Raw genomic sequence first — 14,130 nt, forward strand, 5'->3', positions numbered from 1 at the left:
TCTACTAGAAAGAATTTCATGAAATTATTACATCAGGGGACATAGAGTTATGGGTAATCTGAATCTGTTACAAAGCACCATCGCTCATATTTGGCTCCAGGATGAAATGTCTTATCTTTCCTTTGAGACAGGAGCTGTGTTGTTGTATCAACAGTTGTTGATACACCTGAACATGAGGACCGGAGGACGATCCACGTTCACCAGAGGGATCATCTGAACTGGTACTATGGACTAGCATAGGCCCTGTGTACACAACCCCCTAGCAACATCTTAGTAGGTGAGTGTTGATTAATTCTGTGTTGCTCAGTCCTTTTGTGGTTTGGTCAATGGCCCCAGAGCGTGATGCCTTGTTTTTTCTATTTATTCTTATGTTTTCCGAACATTTATTTCATCAATTTTTTTTTTTGTCACTCAAACTGTTACTTCTCAATCAAACTAGAGAAGGAAGAAATGTTTAGAAAAAAATCTACCACTTACTACTCCAGTTGGCCTTATAACTAGCAATTGTTAATATAACTCACAAATATTAAAAAAGTAGAAAATATAATTAAAGATACACTGGTTTTATAAATTCCTAAGTGAGAAATACCTGATCCTAGGTGGACTTTTTCACATGCTTAACCATATTCTAGGCAATAAAACAAAAGGTTATGTAAATATTTTACAAGGGATAAAATTCATTTTGTTCTTAAAATCCCAATAACTAAATAACAAAATCTATGGCTATTTCATAATCTTACAATTCCTGTAATTCCTAATGTATTAGTGTATCTTCATGCATGTACTTGTGTAAACACAAACATTTCTGGATGATATTCAAATGTTATTGGTTCTTTCAAAAAGCAAAAAGACAAACAAAAAAAACAAGACCCAAATGTTCAAGAACTTTATTTCACCCAGCCATAGGAAAGATAACTTCAAAAATTTGGAATTAAAAAGAAAACAAAAGTAAAAACTGTTTTTAGACAGAAAAGAATTTTATAAGAATATCTTATCAAAGCCGGGCGTGGTGGCGCATACCTTTAATCCCAGCACTCGGGAGGCAGAGGCAGGTGGATCCCTGTGAGTTCGAGGCCAGCCTGGTCTACAAAGTGAGTCCAGGACAGCCAAGGTTACACAGAGAGACTCTGTCTTGAAAAACCAAAAAAAAAAAAAAAAAAAAAAAAAAAAAGAATATCTGATCCTAAGGCAAAAGATAATTCCAGTAAAGTAAAATAAAATAAATATTAAAAAAAAAAAACCAGGAGGTTAAAAGTTATGAGAATTTAAAAAAATTGGGGAGTGCTCGTTTTCTTTTTGATTATTCTTCTGTAATATAATACATGCTGACCACAGCATTCCCTCCTTTCAGTCCCTCATCACTGCCCTTCTCCCCAATATTTACGGTATCTCCACTTCCCTTTAGAAAAACTAAGGCCTCCCAGTCATAGCACCCACACATGATATAACCAGATGAAATAAGACTCGATTCAAACCCTCTTATCAAGGCTGGACAAGGCAACTCAGTAGGAAAAGGATGCCAAGAGCAGGCAGCAGAGTCAGAGTCTCAGGCACTCCACAAGAGGGAGACTAGCCACCCAGTACCTAGAAGGCCAGGATGAAGCTGAAAGGCTCAGGGAACTAAAGAATTAACATTTAAAGGAACATGGCATACTTTTCTCACAAGAATATACATTTTAGGTATGGCTGGTACATACGTCCTATAAAAATATAAGGTAGGATAATTAGATAAGATCTTCAAAAACCTCAGAGACGTGCAGAATATGGCATTTTAAAATGTTTTATTATTTTAAAGATACACTGACAATGAGACAGGTAAGCTCCTCGCAAAACCCTGCCTACCCCAAAGAGGATGATGAGCATTAAAGAACCTCTTTATGGAAATGGCTTCAAATGTGGCAAACAAACCACTGGATAAAATGTCATTATTTCTACCACAGACAGAATTATGCCTAAAAAAAGGGGGGGAGGGGGACAAACTTGGATGCAGGCAGAGTCAACGGCCAAACTATACTAAGACAATGTAAGCAATTCCTCAATAGTTCCTGCCTCACAAATATGTCTGTCAGGTATATTGGGCCAGAAGGTTAATGAAAGTGCTCCAATGTTATATAGAGTTTTGGGTGACTATTCAGATAGAAAACTGTCTCTGTCATCTTCCCATTTGGAAAGCTACTAACCTGCACTCCCAGCATACTCAGGTAATCAAGTTTATTCCTTCTCAAGTTTCTGATTGGGTTGAAAACCAGGTAGTTTAATTTTACAATGAAGCTTAGTTGTTTAGGGGTTAAGATGTTTTTAGGTCTAGATAGACGTTTTAAGTTGATAATGACAAGATGTGATGGAGATTGATTTACATTCAGAATTTTAGACACACAAAGATAGGAAAGATGTTTTCTTCAAGGCTTTCAAATACAAATAGACAAAACACTAAGAATGTAACATCTATATAATTCCTGATTGTATCATGGCTCTTCTTGCTATAGGTAGTTTATTATATATATGCAATAATATAAATGTATATGTAAAAAATAAAAACAAAAACAAAAAACAAAAAGCAAAACAAAGAAAAAGAAACATGGCTTGGGCAGAACTACTTACATATAATGAAAAGTTATTAAAATTCCTACATTCAATAATCCAGTATCAGAATACAGAATTCATTCTGTATTTATAGCAGCAAGGCATTCTTTAATATGATAACTAAAAAAAGAAAAACAAAGAACAACAACAAAGTCTTTATGCTATATTCTTTTACTGAATAAACCACTTGAGACTCTGTGAATATTAAATTTTATCTAAATACTAGGCTTTATGTTTTTCCATTGGGGTAAAGCCTTTATTTGCTGACTACCCAGTGCTTTAGTGGCATAACAATTTTATTAAAATAATTAAGTAGGGAGAAACATCAGAAGAGTTAGATAGAGGAAACAGAGAAATGATAAAATTAGTTTAATTGGTTTTTTTGTTTGGTTTGGTTAGATTTGTCTTTTTTCTTTGTTTGTTTGTTTTGTTTTTTGAGACAAGGTTTCTCTATGTAGCTTTGGTTGTTCTGGTCTCACTTTGTAGATCAGGCTGCACTCAGACTCACAGAGATCTACCTGACACTGCCTCCCTTAGTTCTGGGATTACAGGCATGTGCCATACTTTTTGTTTTTTGTTTTACTTCAATTTGAAAGGGATTTTTTTTTTTACTTGGGGCATTCTTCTTAAATTACACAATAATAAAACTTCTGTAATAGACAAATATTTAAAATTATTTGAAAGTTTGGCCTATTGTACAAAACTCCTTCTCTAGCTGCTTCGTGTGTCCTACTTGAGTGATTGACATACCGTAAGTTGTCTGAGGAATTGCATGCTATCATGGTGGTCAAGTCTCCTGATGATGGCCATACTGGCTGTATTTTTAATCTTATATTTTTTGATAAAGTTATGATTTGTAGCATTTTTGGTACATCATAAATTCCTAAATTTGCTTTACCTAACAAAATGTTTTGGAATTTAAGTTAAATGGTGCATAATTAAATGTTGATTTTAGTTGGTTTCATCATTTGGTACAGTCTCTGCAACTGGGTCCTAGAAACCTGACTGAAAGTGACAGAAGAGTAAGAAAGACAGACACAAGTAATGCAGAGCTGGGCTCAGGTGGGTGAGCACTCAAATGGAGATGCATTAACATCCCAGCATGTTTGGTATATAAAGGACAAAGGACAAATGAACTGTAAAGGACAAATATCTCTGTAAGAAGTCTCTGCAGGGAAGCAGTCTCGGGGGTGGGGAGGGGGACAAAGAAACAGAAGTCAGTAGTCATGTATCTACTTTTTAAAACCTGAATGTCAATTGTCAACATCCATACCTGGACTTAGAAGAAAGTTTTGCCATTCTTCTGAACCAGACCCACGGAAATCTTGCCATTCCCATGAGTTTGAGACATTGAGGTCCTCAACATGACCATGCTCATGTATGAATACTCATTCATACAGGGACACACTCACTCATTTTCATATGAAAAAAAAATATTTCCTCAAATGAATTCCAAAGGGGCTAACTCATTGAATTATTAAAATTCCTTCTTTATGAGACAGTCTAAATACATGGTTTCTGCCCTTGGAGAAGGCATCGCTATGATTCTTCATCAATGATGGTGCAACTGTTACATCTATCTGAGTCGTGTAGCCAATAAACCAGTATTTCTGTAATGGGAAAGCATGCATATTTTCTGTTTACAGCTTGATTCTGCTTCCAGCTTCTAGCTTTCTCCCTTTACAAGAACCATTCCATGTGCGATTACTAGCATGCCAGCTTGGTCAGCCTGTTGCTATGGTTTCCCAGCAGTCATTGGCTATGCTCTGTTGCTTGAAATTATGCTTTGGCATGTCCTTATAGAATTTCGTTTTTTTAAACTGTGATTTGGGTTTGCATAAAACGTCATTCATCAGACCATTGTAATCCATTTTTTGACTAAGTTTATTTGACTGCAGTGGAATAGACTATGTTTCCAAGATTTTGTTGGTTGAAAATTTACGGAGGCTTGTCATGGTAGGCAGGCCCTGTTGTAACATTGCTACTGCTTGGAGTTGAACAAATGCCAAGTTCTTCTAATCTGTTTTCACGTGACCTGGAATCTGGGACATACTATTTGCCCAAGAAGAGATTCAGTGGTGACACAGCTGTCAGTTGCACATAGAGAGTTACCTTTTTCCACTGTGACATGTTGAAGTACTGACATTTAGAGTAACGTCTAAATCCGGGGCTCATAGTCAAATTATAAATTGCACACTAACACCATGCTATGGGCTATTATCTTGGATAGGAGCATTTTGCTCTGCTGGGGACGTATTTTGCTAGCTAGCCTTTCTGAGAACACGCTGATTTTCTTTATTTTGTTCTCTATTCCCTGACAACACGCTGTGTAATGATCTTTTGCCAAAATAATACAATTCAATAGTCAAGTTTATTTTTTCATCTCCAGTAAAGAATTTACGCTCCTCTATTATGATGACTACATCTTTCACCTCTGTAGATGTTAGACTTGTCACCTTGTATCTCACTAAAAATCATCAATAAATAATCGTTAAAGTAATTTTCTTAAAAGGAAATATAAAAAAATAAAAGAAGAAAAACCTGTTTCCTGAGACATTGTCTTCATCCGTATCCTAACTCAGGTGCTGCTCAAATTTACTCTATAGCACAGGCTAGCCTCTAACTACTTGTGGTACCCCACCTTACCCTGAGGAGAGGATAGATCACAAGCACACCTCCCTCATAATTTAATTGATTATATTTTAATTTTTTAATCAAATTGATTTTTTTTGTGTGAATTACTCTTCCTATATGAACTTAACTTTTAAATCATTGTCAATAATAGGAAATAAGAATATAAAACAATCAAGGGCACAGAAGAAAATATTAATTATTCTGCATAAGCCATTCAAAGCTGTGATGTACCAAAGTCACACCTTACACAGAAGTGCTAATTTTGAAATCTGAAGCAGGAGTACTGAGATGTTTCATTTTAGTCTCAAATAGTTGTATGTCAATGCATGCTCAAGGGCATGTAAAGCACATTTCCCCCCTTTAAATTTACAAGACTAATTTTAGATATGGGGAAATGTATCTTCATTCTCTGAAATTTGCCCATGGCTAGAAACCATTGTTGATTAACCAAAACCTTTAGAAGGAATGGTAAATACTTGACATGGGGAGCTCAGCAGGGGACTCTATAATCTTAACTCTTTCAATTCGTGTGACAAATAATAGATCAAAAGTCCTTTTATCAATCATGGCAAAGATACTCACTGGACTGCTGAAAAATGTTGATACAAATACTGGAGGAAGTGTTGGTGTGTGATCTATAGACTATTTACACTAAAGGATGCCACTAATTTATTAGAACATTTGTTGTGTGAAACGTATAAAAATTTCTATAGTTTCACACATATTTCTATCATCCAAATTTTATAGTATAATTGGTGAGAAAATTAATTTAGTTCAGTTCTAACAAAAACAACTTGTATAGCTAGACAATACAGAATTTTCTCCAAACTAGGACATGACTAACGTTTTTTTTCTCTGCCTAGAATATACTAATTTGCACAGTCAAAGATAAATAAAATAAATATGGGCCTGAACATAAACTTATTTTTATTGAAAATATTTTCATATAGTATTCTGGTTATGATTTCTTATCCCTCATCTTCTACCAGAACCTCCCCATTCCCTCACCAGATACCCATTAATTACAACTTAGGATATAGAATAAAACAGAATATGTCTTCATGAAATTTACATTATGGGATGGTAGATAGGCCAGAACATATCACATATTATAAATAAAGTAATCATAGAGGGAAGTAAAAATAAAGTGGCATGTTTATATGAAGAAATAGCAAGAGGATTTCTTACGGTGCAAAGTGAGAGTCACTCAGACATGACCTTTAAATGAACTATTAAAAGTTTCCCTGTCAAACACCTAAAGTGATATTTGGACACTATTAAAAATACTCCAGATTTATTTCAAAAATTATAGAAGCCATTCATGTATTTTGGTATACTAAACTGTATAAATGCTTTATATTTATAGGTTTTGATATAAAGCATATATTTTGGTAATCTGTTTTTAAATTGACAAAGCCAAATAACTGGCCAGTCACTGAATTGATCACTTCACAAATTTACTTTGGTAATATCTATTTGACATCTATAGACTGTTATCTTGATTTTAGCAATTTTTTTGGTATACTAACATGAATGTGGATTGGTATTGTTCCTTAAAGTAAATTTCTTATTTTTTTTTAATGAGCTCTTTATTTTATTTATTTTTGCTTTTTAAAAATTTGCTCACTTTACATCCCTTTGTAGCCCCCTGCCTTCCCCACTCCCCTCATCCTCAGAAAGAAAGAATCCTCCTCCCATATCATCTGACCTCTGTCTATCAAGTCTCTTCTGGACTCCATGTATCCTCTCCCTCTGTGGTCTAGCAAGGCCGCTTTACCAGGGTGAGGTATACAATGGCTGGGCAAAAGAGTCCATGTCAGAATTAGCCCCTATTCTCCATATTATGGGACCCAAAAGGAGACTGTGCTACCTATCTTCTACATCTGAGAAGAAGGTCTAGGTCCTCACCATGCATGGATCTTGGTTGATGCAACAGTCTCTGCAGCACCCACCACCACCACCTCCTGGGTTTGTTGACTCCATTGGTCTCCTTGTGGAGCTTCTGTCCCGCCAGTTCCTTCTATCCCCCAAATCTTCCATAAGACTCCCTGCACTCTACCCCGAAGTCTAGCTGTGATTCTCAGCATCTGGTTCAATACCCTGCAAGGTGGAATTTTCAGAGGACCTTTATGGTAGGCTCCCATACTGTTTCTTCTCTTCAACCATTTCCTGTGTCTATTCTATTTGCCCTTCTGAATGAGAATTAAGCATTCTTCCTAAAATCCTTCTTATTATTTAGGGTCTTTAGGTCTGTGAATTGTAGTGTGGTTACTCTGCATTTTGTAGCTAATATCTGCTTATAAGTGAGTATATACCTTGTGTGTCTTTCTGGGTCTGGGTATCTGACTCAGGATGATCATTTCTAGTTCCATCCATTTGCCTGAAAATTTCAAGGTTTCCTTGTTTTAAATAGCTGAGTAGTATTCCATTGTATAAATGTACCACAGTTTCCTTATCCATTCTTCTGTTGAGGGATATCTAGATTATTTCCAGATTCTGGCAATTACAAATACTGCTTCGAGGAACATAGTTGAGCAGATGTCCTTGTATGATGGAGCATCATTTGGGGATATGCTGAGGAGTGATATATCTGGGTCTTTTTTTCCCACTTTCTTAATTTTTTCATTTTCAACTTTTCTTTTTTTATTAAACTTATATTTTACATATATATTTTTATTATTACACATATACACAATAAACTACCTACAGCAGGAAGAACCATATTTCAGGAATTACATAGTTATTACATTCTTAATGTTTTGGCTATTTGTATTTGACACCCTTGAAGAAACCATCTTCCTTATCTTGGTGCTTCTAAAATTCTGAATGTAAATCAATCTCCATCACATCTTGTTGTTATGAACTTAAAACATCTATCTAGATTTTAAAACATTTTTTTAAACTATCATCAACGACTTTATTTGCTCTTTTGTGGACATGGTTTTCTTTTTTTCCTTTTTTAAATTTTTTGATATTTAATTAATTTATTCAGATTATATCGCAATTGTTTTCCCCTCATTTGTATCCACTCGTTCCTCTCTCCCTCCTGCTTTCACCCTATTCCCCTTCCCTAGGTCTACGGCCATCATAAGGCCTAAAAAATTAAGCTTCATTCTAAAACTAAGATAACTGGTCTTAATATTCATTTGTTTCATCCTAATAGGAAAAAATGTTCAAATATCTGAACATATATCATGGCCAGAATATGCAAGAACTATTTAAATCTATATGGTTCATTTTGTTTTACCCTACGAGAAGCTACTTTTAGAATATTCCATCTTCACTCTTCCAAGGAATTCTTGCTTGTGGTTAACTATCCATTTCCTTTACATCATTATCTGTTGCAAGAGCTTAGTAGCACTGTATAATCCAACACTTGGAGGACTCCACCTTTCTTTACATTACAGCATAATATCAAATATATCAGTGGGAAGCTTATAGCTTTTACTATGTAAATGATAGCCATACTAAAATTTTAAAAACTAGGTGATCCAGCCAGGCGTGCACACCTGTGACCCCAGCACTCAGGAAGGCAGAGGCAGGGGGAATCTCTGCAGACTCAGGGCCAGCCTAATCTACAAAGTGTGCCCAGGATAGCCAAGGCTTCACAGAGAACCCCTGTACCAGAATAAAAAATCTACACAATCCTAATAGGAAAATAATCATTGTTTTTTTGGGTGTTAAAGATAGCAGGTTACCAAGAAGAGACTTGATACCCTATGAGCATATACAGGGGGAGGTAATCCCCCTCAGGAACAGTCATAGGGGAGGGGAATAAGGGGAAAATGGGAGGGAGGGAAGAATGGGAGGATACAAGGGAGGGGATAACCATTGAGATGTAACAAGAATAAATTAATTAAAAAAAGGAAAAAATAAAGTTACACATATTTTGTAACATTAAAAAAAAAAAAAAAAGATAACTGGTCTTCAACTCCATCAGAGACTTGTGAAGGAATAAACTTGATTACCTGAGTATGCCAGGAGTGCAGGTTAGTAGCTTTCCAAATGAGAAGATGACAGAAACAGTTTGCTACTTGAATTGTCACCCCAAACTTCCTATAACATTGGCGCTTCTTCAACCTTCTGGCCCAATATATCTGACAGACATATTTGTGAGGAAGGAACTATTGAGGGCAGGCTTACCCTGTTTCAGCCATCAACTCTGCCTGTTGCCTGCATCCAAGCTTGGCCTTTTCAGGAAGAATTCTGTCTGTGGTAGAAATGAGGACATTTTGCCAGTGGCTTGTTTGCCACAGCTGAAGCCATTTCCATAAGGAGGTTCTTTGATGTTCATCATCCTTTTTGAGGTAGGCTGGGTGTTGATAGAGTTAACCTGTCTCATTGTCAGTGAGTCTTGAAAATAATAAAAACATTTTAAATGCCATATTCTGTATGTCTCTGAGGTTTTTGAAGACCTTTCTTATTTTACCTTATCTTTCTGTAGAATCATATCTATCTCTTGTACCTAAGATGTATATTCTTGTCATAAAAACAGACTAGTGATATGACCATGATTTGATCAACTATCAATTAACTTGTATAACTTATTTATCCTAAGCAGCCTGTACTAGTACTTTCTATGTATTGGAAGTAAACCTTGTATTATAATTGAGTTATATGGGTACAATATCCGAGGTAGCACATTGCCAATTTTCTGAGACAGTCCCAGATTGATTTCCAAAGTGATTATACAAGTTTGCACTCTCATCAGCAGTAGAGGAGTGTTCTCCTCTCTCCAAATCTTTGCCAGCATGTGCTGTCCCTTGAATTCTTGACCTTAGCCATTCTGATAGGTATGAAATGGAATCTCAGAGTCTTTTTGATTTGCATTTCCCTAGTGACTAGGGACATTGATTAGTTCTTTAAGTGTTTCTATGTCATTCAATAGTCCTTTGGTGAGAATTCTCTGTTTAGTTCTGTACCCCATTTTTAATTGGATTATTTGGTTTAGTCTTGTTTAATTTCTTCAGCTCTTTATATATTTTGGATATTAGCCTTCTGTCAGATATAGGGTTGGTGAAGATCTTCTCCTAGTCTGTAAGCTGTCATTTTGTTCTGTTGGCAGTGTCCCTTGCCTTACAGAAGTCTTTCGGTTTCATGAGGTCCCATTCACTAATTAATTTTTGAGCCTGAGTTGCTGGTGTTCTGTTCAGGAAGTTGTCTCCTATGCCAGTGAGCTCAAGGTTCTTCCCCACTTTTTCTTTTAACAGGTTTAGTGTGTCTGGTTTTATGTTGAGGGATTTTAATCCCTGTGGACTTTAGTTTTGTGAAGGGTGATAAATAAGGGCCGATTTGCATTTTTCTACACATAGACATCCAGTTAGACCACCATCACTTGTTGAAGATGCTCACTTTCTTGCCCCATTGTATGGTTTTGGCTTACATATCAAATGAAGTGCCCATAGGTTTGTGGGTTTATTTCTGGGACTTCAATTCCATTCCATTGAACCACCTGTCTGTTTCTATGCCAGTACCATGCAGTTTTTATTAATGCAGCTTGGGGTCAGATATAGAAATACTTCCAGAAGTTCTTTTTTGTAAAGTATTATTTAGATAGTCAGCATTTTTTGTTTGGTTGCTTGGTTTTGTTTTTCCATATAAAGCTGATAATTGTTCATTCAAGGTCTTTAAAGAGTTGTTTTGGCATTTGAATTGCTATTGCATTGAATCTATAGATTGTTCTTGGTAAGATGGCCATTTTTACCACGTTAATCTCATGGATCCTTGATCATGGGAGATCTTTCCATATTCTGAAATCTTCAATTTCTTTCTTCAGAGACTTGAAGTTTTTTTCACATAGGTATTTCACTTGCTTGGTTAGAGTTACACCAAGATACTTTACACTTTTGTGGCTATTGTAAAGGGTGTTGTTTCCTTAATTTCTTGCTCAGCCTATTTGTCTTTTGTATAAAGGAGGGATACTGGTGGTTTTGTTGTTGTTGTTTTGTGTTGATTTTTTTTTATCCAGCTACCTTGCTGAAGGTGTTTATCAGCTATAATAGTTCCTTGGTAGGATTCTTAGGGTCAATTATGTATACTATCATATCATCTGTGATTAGTGATACTTTGACTTCTTCCTTCCCTATTTGTATCCACTTGTTCTCCTTTAGTTGACTTAGGACTTCAAGTACTATATCAAAGAGCTACAGAGAGAGTACACAGCCTTGTCGTGTCCCTGATTTCAGTGGCATTGACTGAAGTTTCTATCTATTTTGTTTGATGTTGGCTATAGGCTTGCTGTATATTGCCTTTACTATATTTAGGTACATGCCTTGTATCCTCAATCTTTCAAGACTTTTAACATGTATGGGTGGTGGATTTCATCAAATACTTTTTTTAGCATGTACGGAGATGATCATGTGTTTGTTTACTTTCAGTTAGTTTACATGATGGGTTATATTGATGGAATTTCATATATTGAACCACCCCTACATTTCTGGGACAAAGCATATTTGGTCTTGGTGAATGATATTTTTGATGTGTTCTTGGATTTGGTTTGCAAGTATTTTATTGAGTATTTAGCATCAAAGTTCATAAGGGATATTGGCCTGAAATTCTATTTCTTTGTTGGGTCTTCATGTGGTTTAGGTAACAAGGTGACTGTGGTCTCATAGATTGAATCTCATAATGTTCTTTCTGTTTCTATTTTGTAGAATAGTTTGAAGAGAATTAGTATTAGCTCCTCTTTATAGGTATGGTAGAATTCTGCACTAAATCCATCATGCTTGGGGCTTTTCTTTGTTGGAGACTTTTGATGAGTGCTTCTATTTCCTTAGGATATATAGAAATATTTGTTTACCTGATCTTGATTCAATTTTGGCAATTGGTAGTTATCATGAAAATTGTTCATTTCGTTTAGATTTTCAAATTTTGTGGCATATAGTCTTTTGAGGTAATACATAATCTTTGGATTTCCTAGTGTCTGTTATTATGTTATCATATCTGATTTTGTTGATTTGAATACTCTCCCTCTGCCTTTTAGTTAGTTTGGCTAGGAGTTTGTTTATCTTGTTGATTTTCTTAAAGAAACTGCTATTGATATCTTGATTCTTTGGATTGTTCTCTTTGTTTCTAATATATTTATTGAAGCTCAAGTTTGATTATTTCCAGCTATCTACTCCTTTTGGGTGTGTCTGCTTCTTTTTCTTCTAGAGCTTTCAGGAATGCTGTTAAGTTGCTTGTATGGGATCTCTGCAATTTTTTTATGAAGGCTCTTAGTGCTTTGAAATTTCCTCTTAGCACGGCTTTTATTGTATCCCATAAATTTTGGGTATGTTTTGTATTCATTTTCATTGACTTCTATGAAGTCTTTAATTTCTTTTTTTATTTTGTCTCTGACCCAGAGTTCATTCAGAAGGGAAATGCTCAGTTTCCATGAGTTTGTTGGTGTTCTATAGTGTGGTATTAAATGACGAGATGAGAAGATTTGATAAATGATTGGGTATTAAGCATGGGAGACAAAAAGATAACCTACCAAAAAATGCTACATATGGATTTTGAATCTATGGAAAGTGGTTGTCCTGTTAATTGAGACTGGAATATAAGTAATAAATAGTATCATAAATAAAAAGTTAAAATTGATATTATTCATTTATGAAAACAAAATCACTATTTCAAAACAACAAATCTACACTATAATGCATAGGTATGGATAAAACTAAAGATGGATAGCAATAGCCTAAGATTTCTGTAATAATCAGATGTCAATTAAAATCAAGGATGTAAAGTGAAGAAAAAGACATTTTCCAATTCATACTTGAAGTTTCCTACATTTAGATGGTGTGTAGGAACAATTAAGCTCAAAGGGAGTCTAAAAAATGTTGATGAGAAAGAAGTTTTCAATGGGAGAGTAATCATGTGTGTCCAGTTAAATAGCACACTTTAATCTGAGCCATTGTATTTCAACACTACATTCTTTCCTTTACCCCAGCCTCTTAAAGTTTCTATCTTTCTATTCATCTCTGGCCTTTGTGTATATATATATATATATATATATATATATATATATATATATATTTCATTCTGTGGTATAGATGGCTTTTGTTTTATTTCACCTTTACACAAAATGTCATTCAAGGAAGGGATCCTGCTATTCATCTTTACATGCCCAACACAATATCTAGAAAATATACTCAGAAAAAAATTTTAATTGTATCACATTATTTCTAATAACAAATTCAGCATATTCATCACTAAAATGCAAATGTAAATACAAATAAAATATTTAAATGAGTCTTTTATCATCAAGCCAATACTAAAGGCATATTTAAATTATTACTGTTCATTTTAATCTTTGTTGCTGAGAGCCACAGATAGTTTCTGTGGTTAAAAACTTGTTATTTCATTTTTTCTTCATCTCAAATTTCCTTCTTTGACAGACTTTTAATAAGCACTTTCTAAAAGCACAGTTAAGTTAATATGCTAGTCCCAGGACAGAAAACTTACAAGAACCATGTCTGACTGTTATACTAGCCTCTGGCCAGAGATAATGACCTGCACCTATAGTTCTACATGTATTTTTACTCACCCTTGCATTTGTCCTTGCATATTCAAGAACAGGCATGCACTGTGAACTAGTTCTCAAGATTATTTTAAATCAATGGTAGAAATCACTTGTTGATAATAATTGGAAGTTTTTGTTATTGTTGTTTTACAAAAAAAAAAAAAAGCCTCTTTGCTCATTTCACAGGGACATGAGGTGCATAGAAACGCCTCCACAAAACTGTCTTGTTGGAACTGTACCCTTATATAAGAAAAAATCCTAGAGATCTATTTGTTCCTGAGATCAAAATACTTATAGAAATTATTCAAGTTGGAATAAGTACTATTCTGTGAGTCAAGATAACGTAATAACACAATAACCTAAGTGTAAAAACAAAATAGAATAGTATGCATCTTCAAAATCAGGAATCT

This window comes from Acomys russatus, chromosome 11, assembly GCF_903995435.1.
Source record: "Acomys russatus chromosome 11, mAcoRus1.1, whole genome shotgun sequence".
NCBI classification, from domain to species: Eukaryota; Metazoa; Chordata; class Mammalia; order Rodentia; family Muridae; genus Acomys; species Acomys russatus.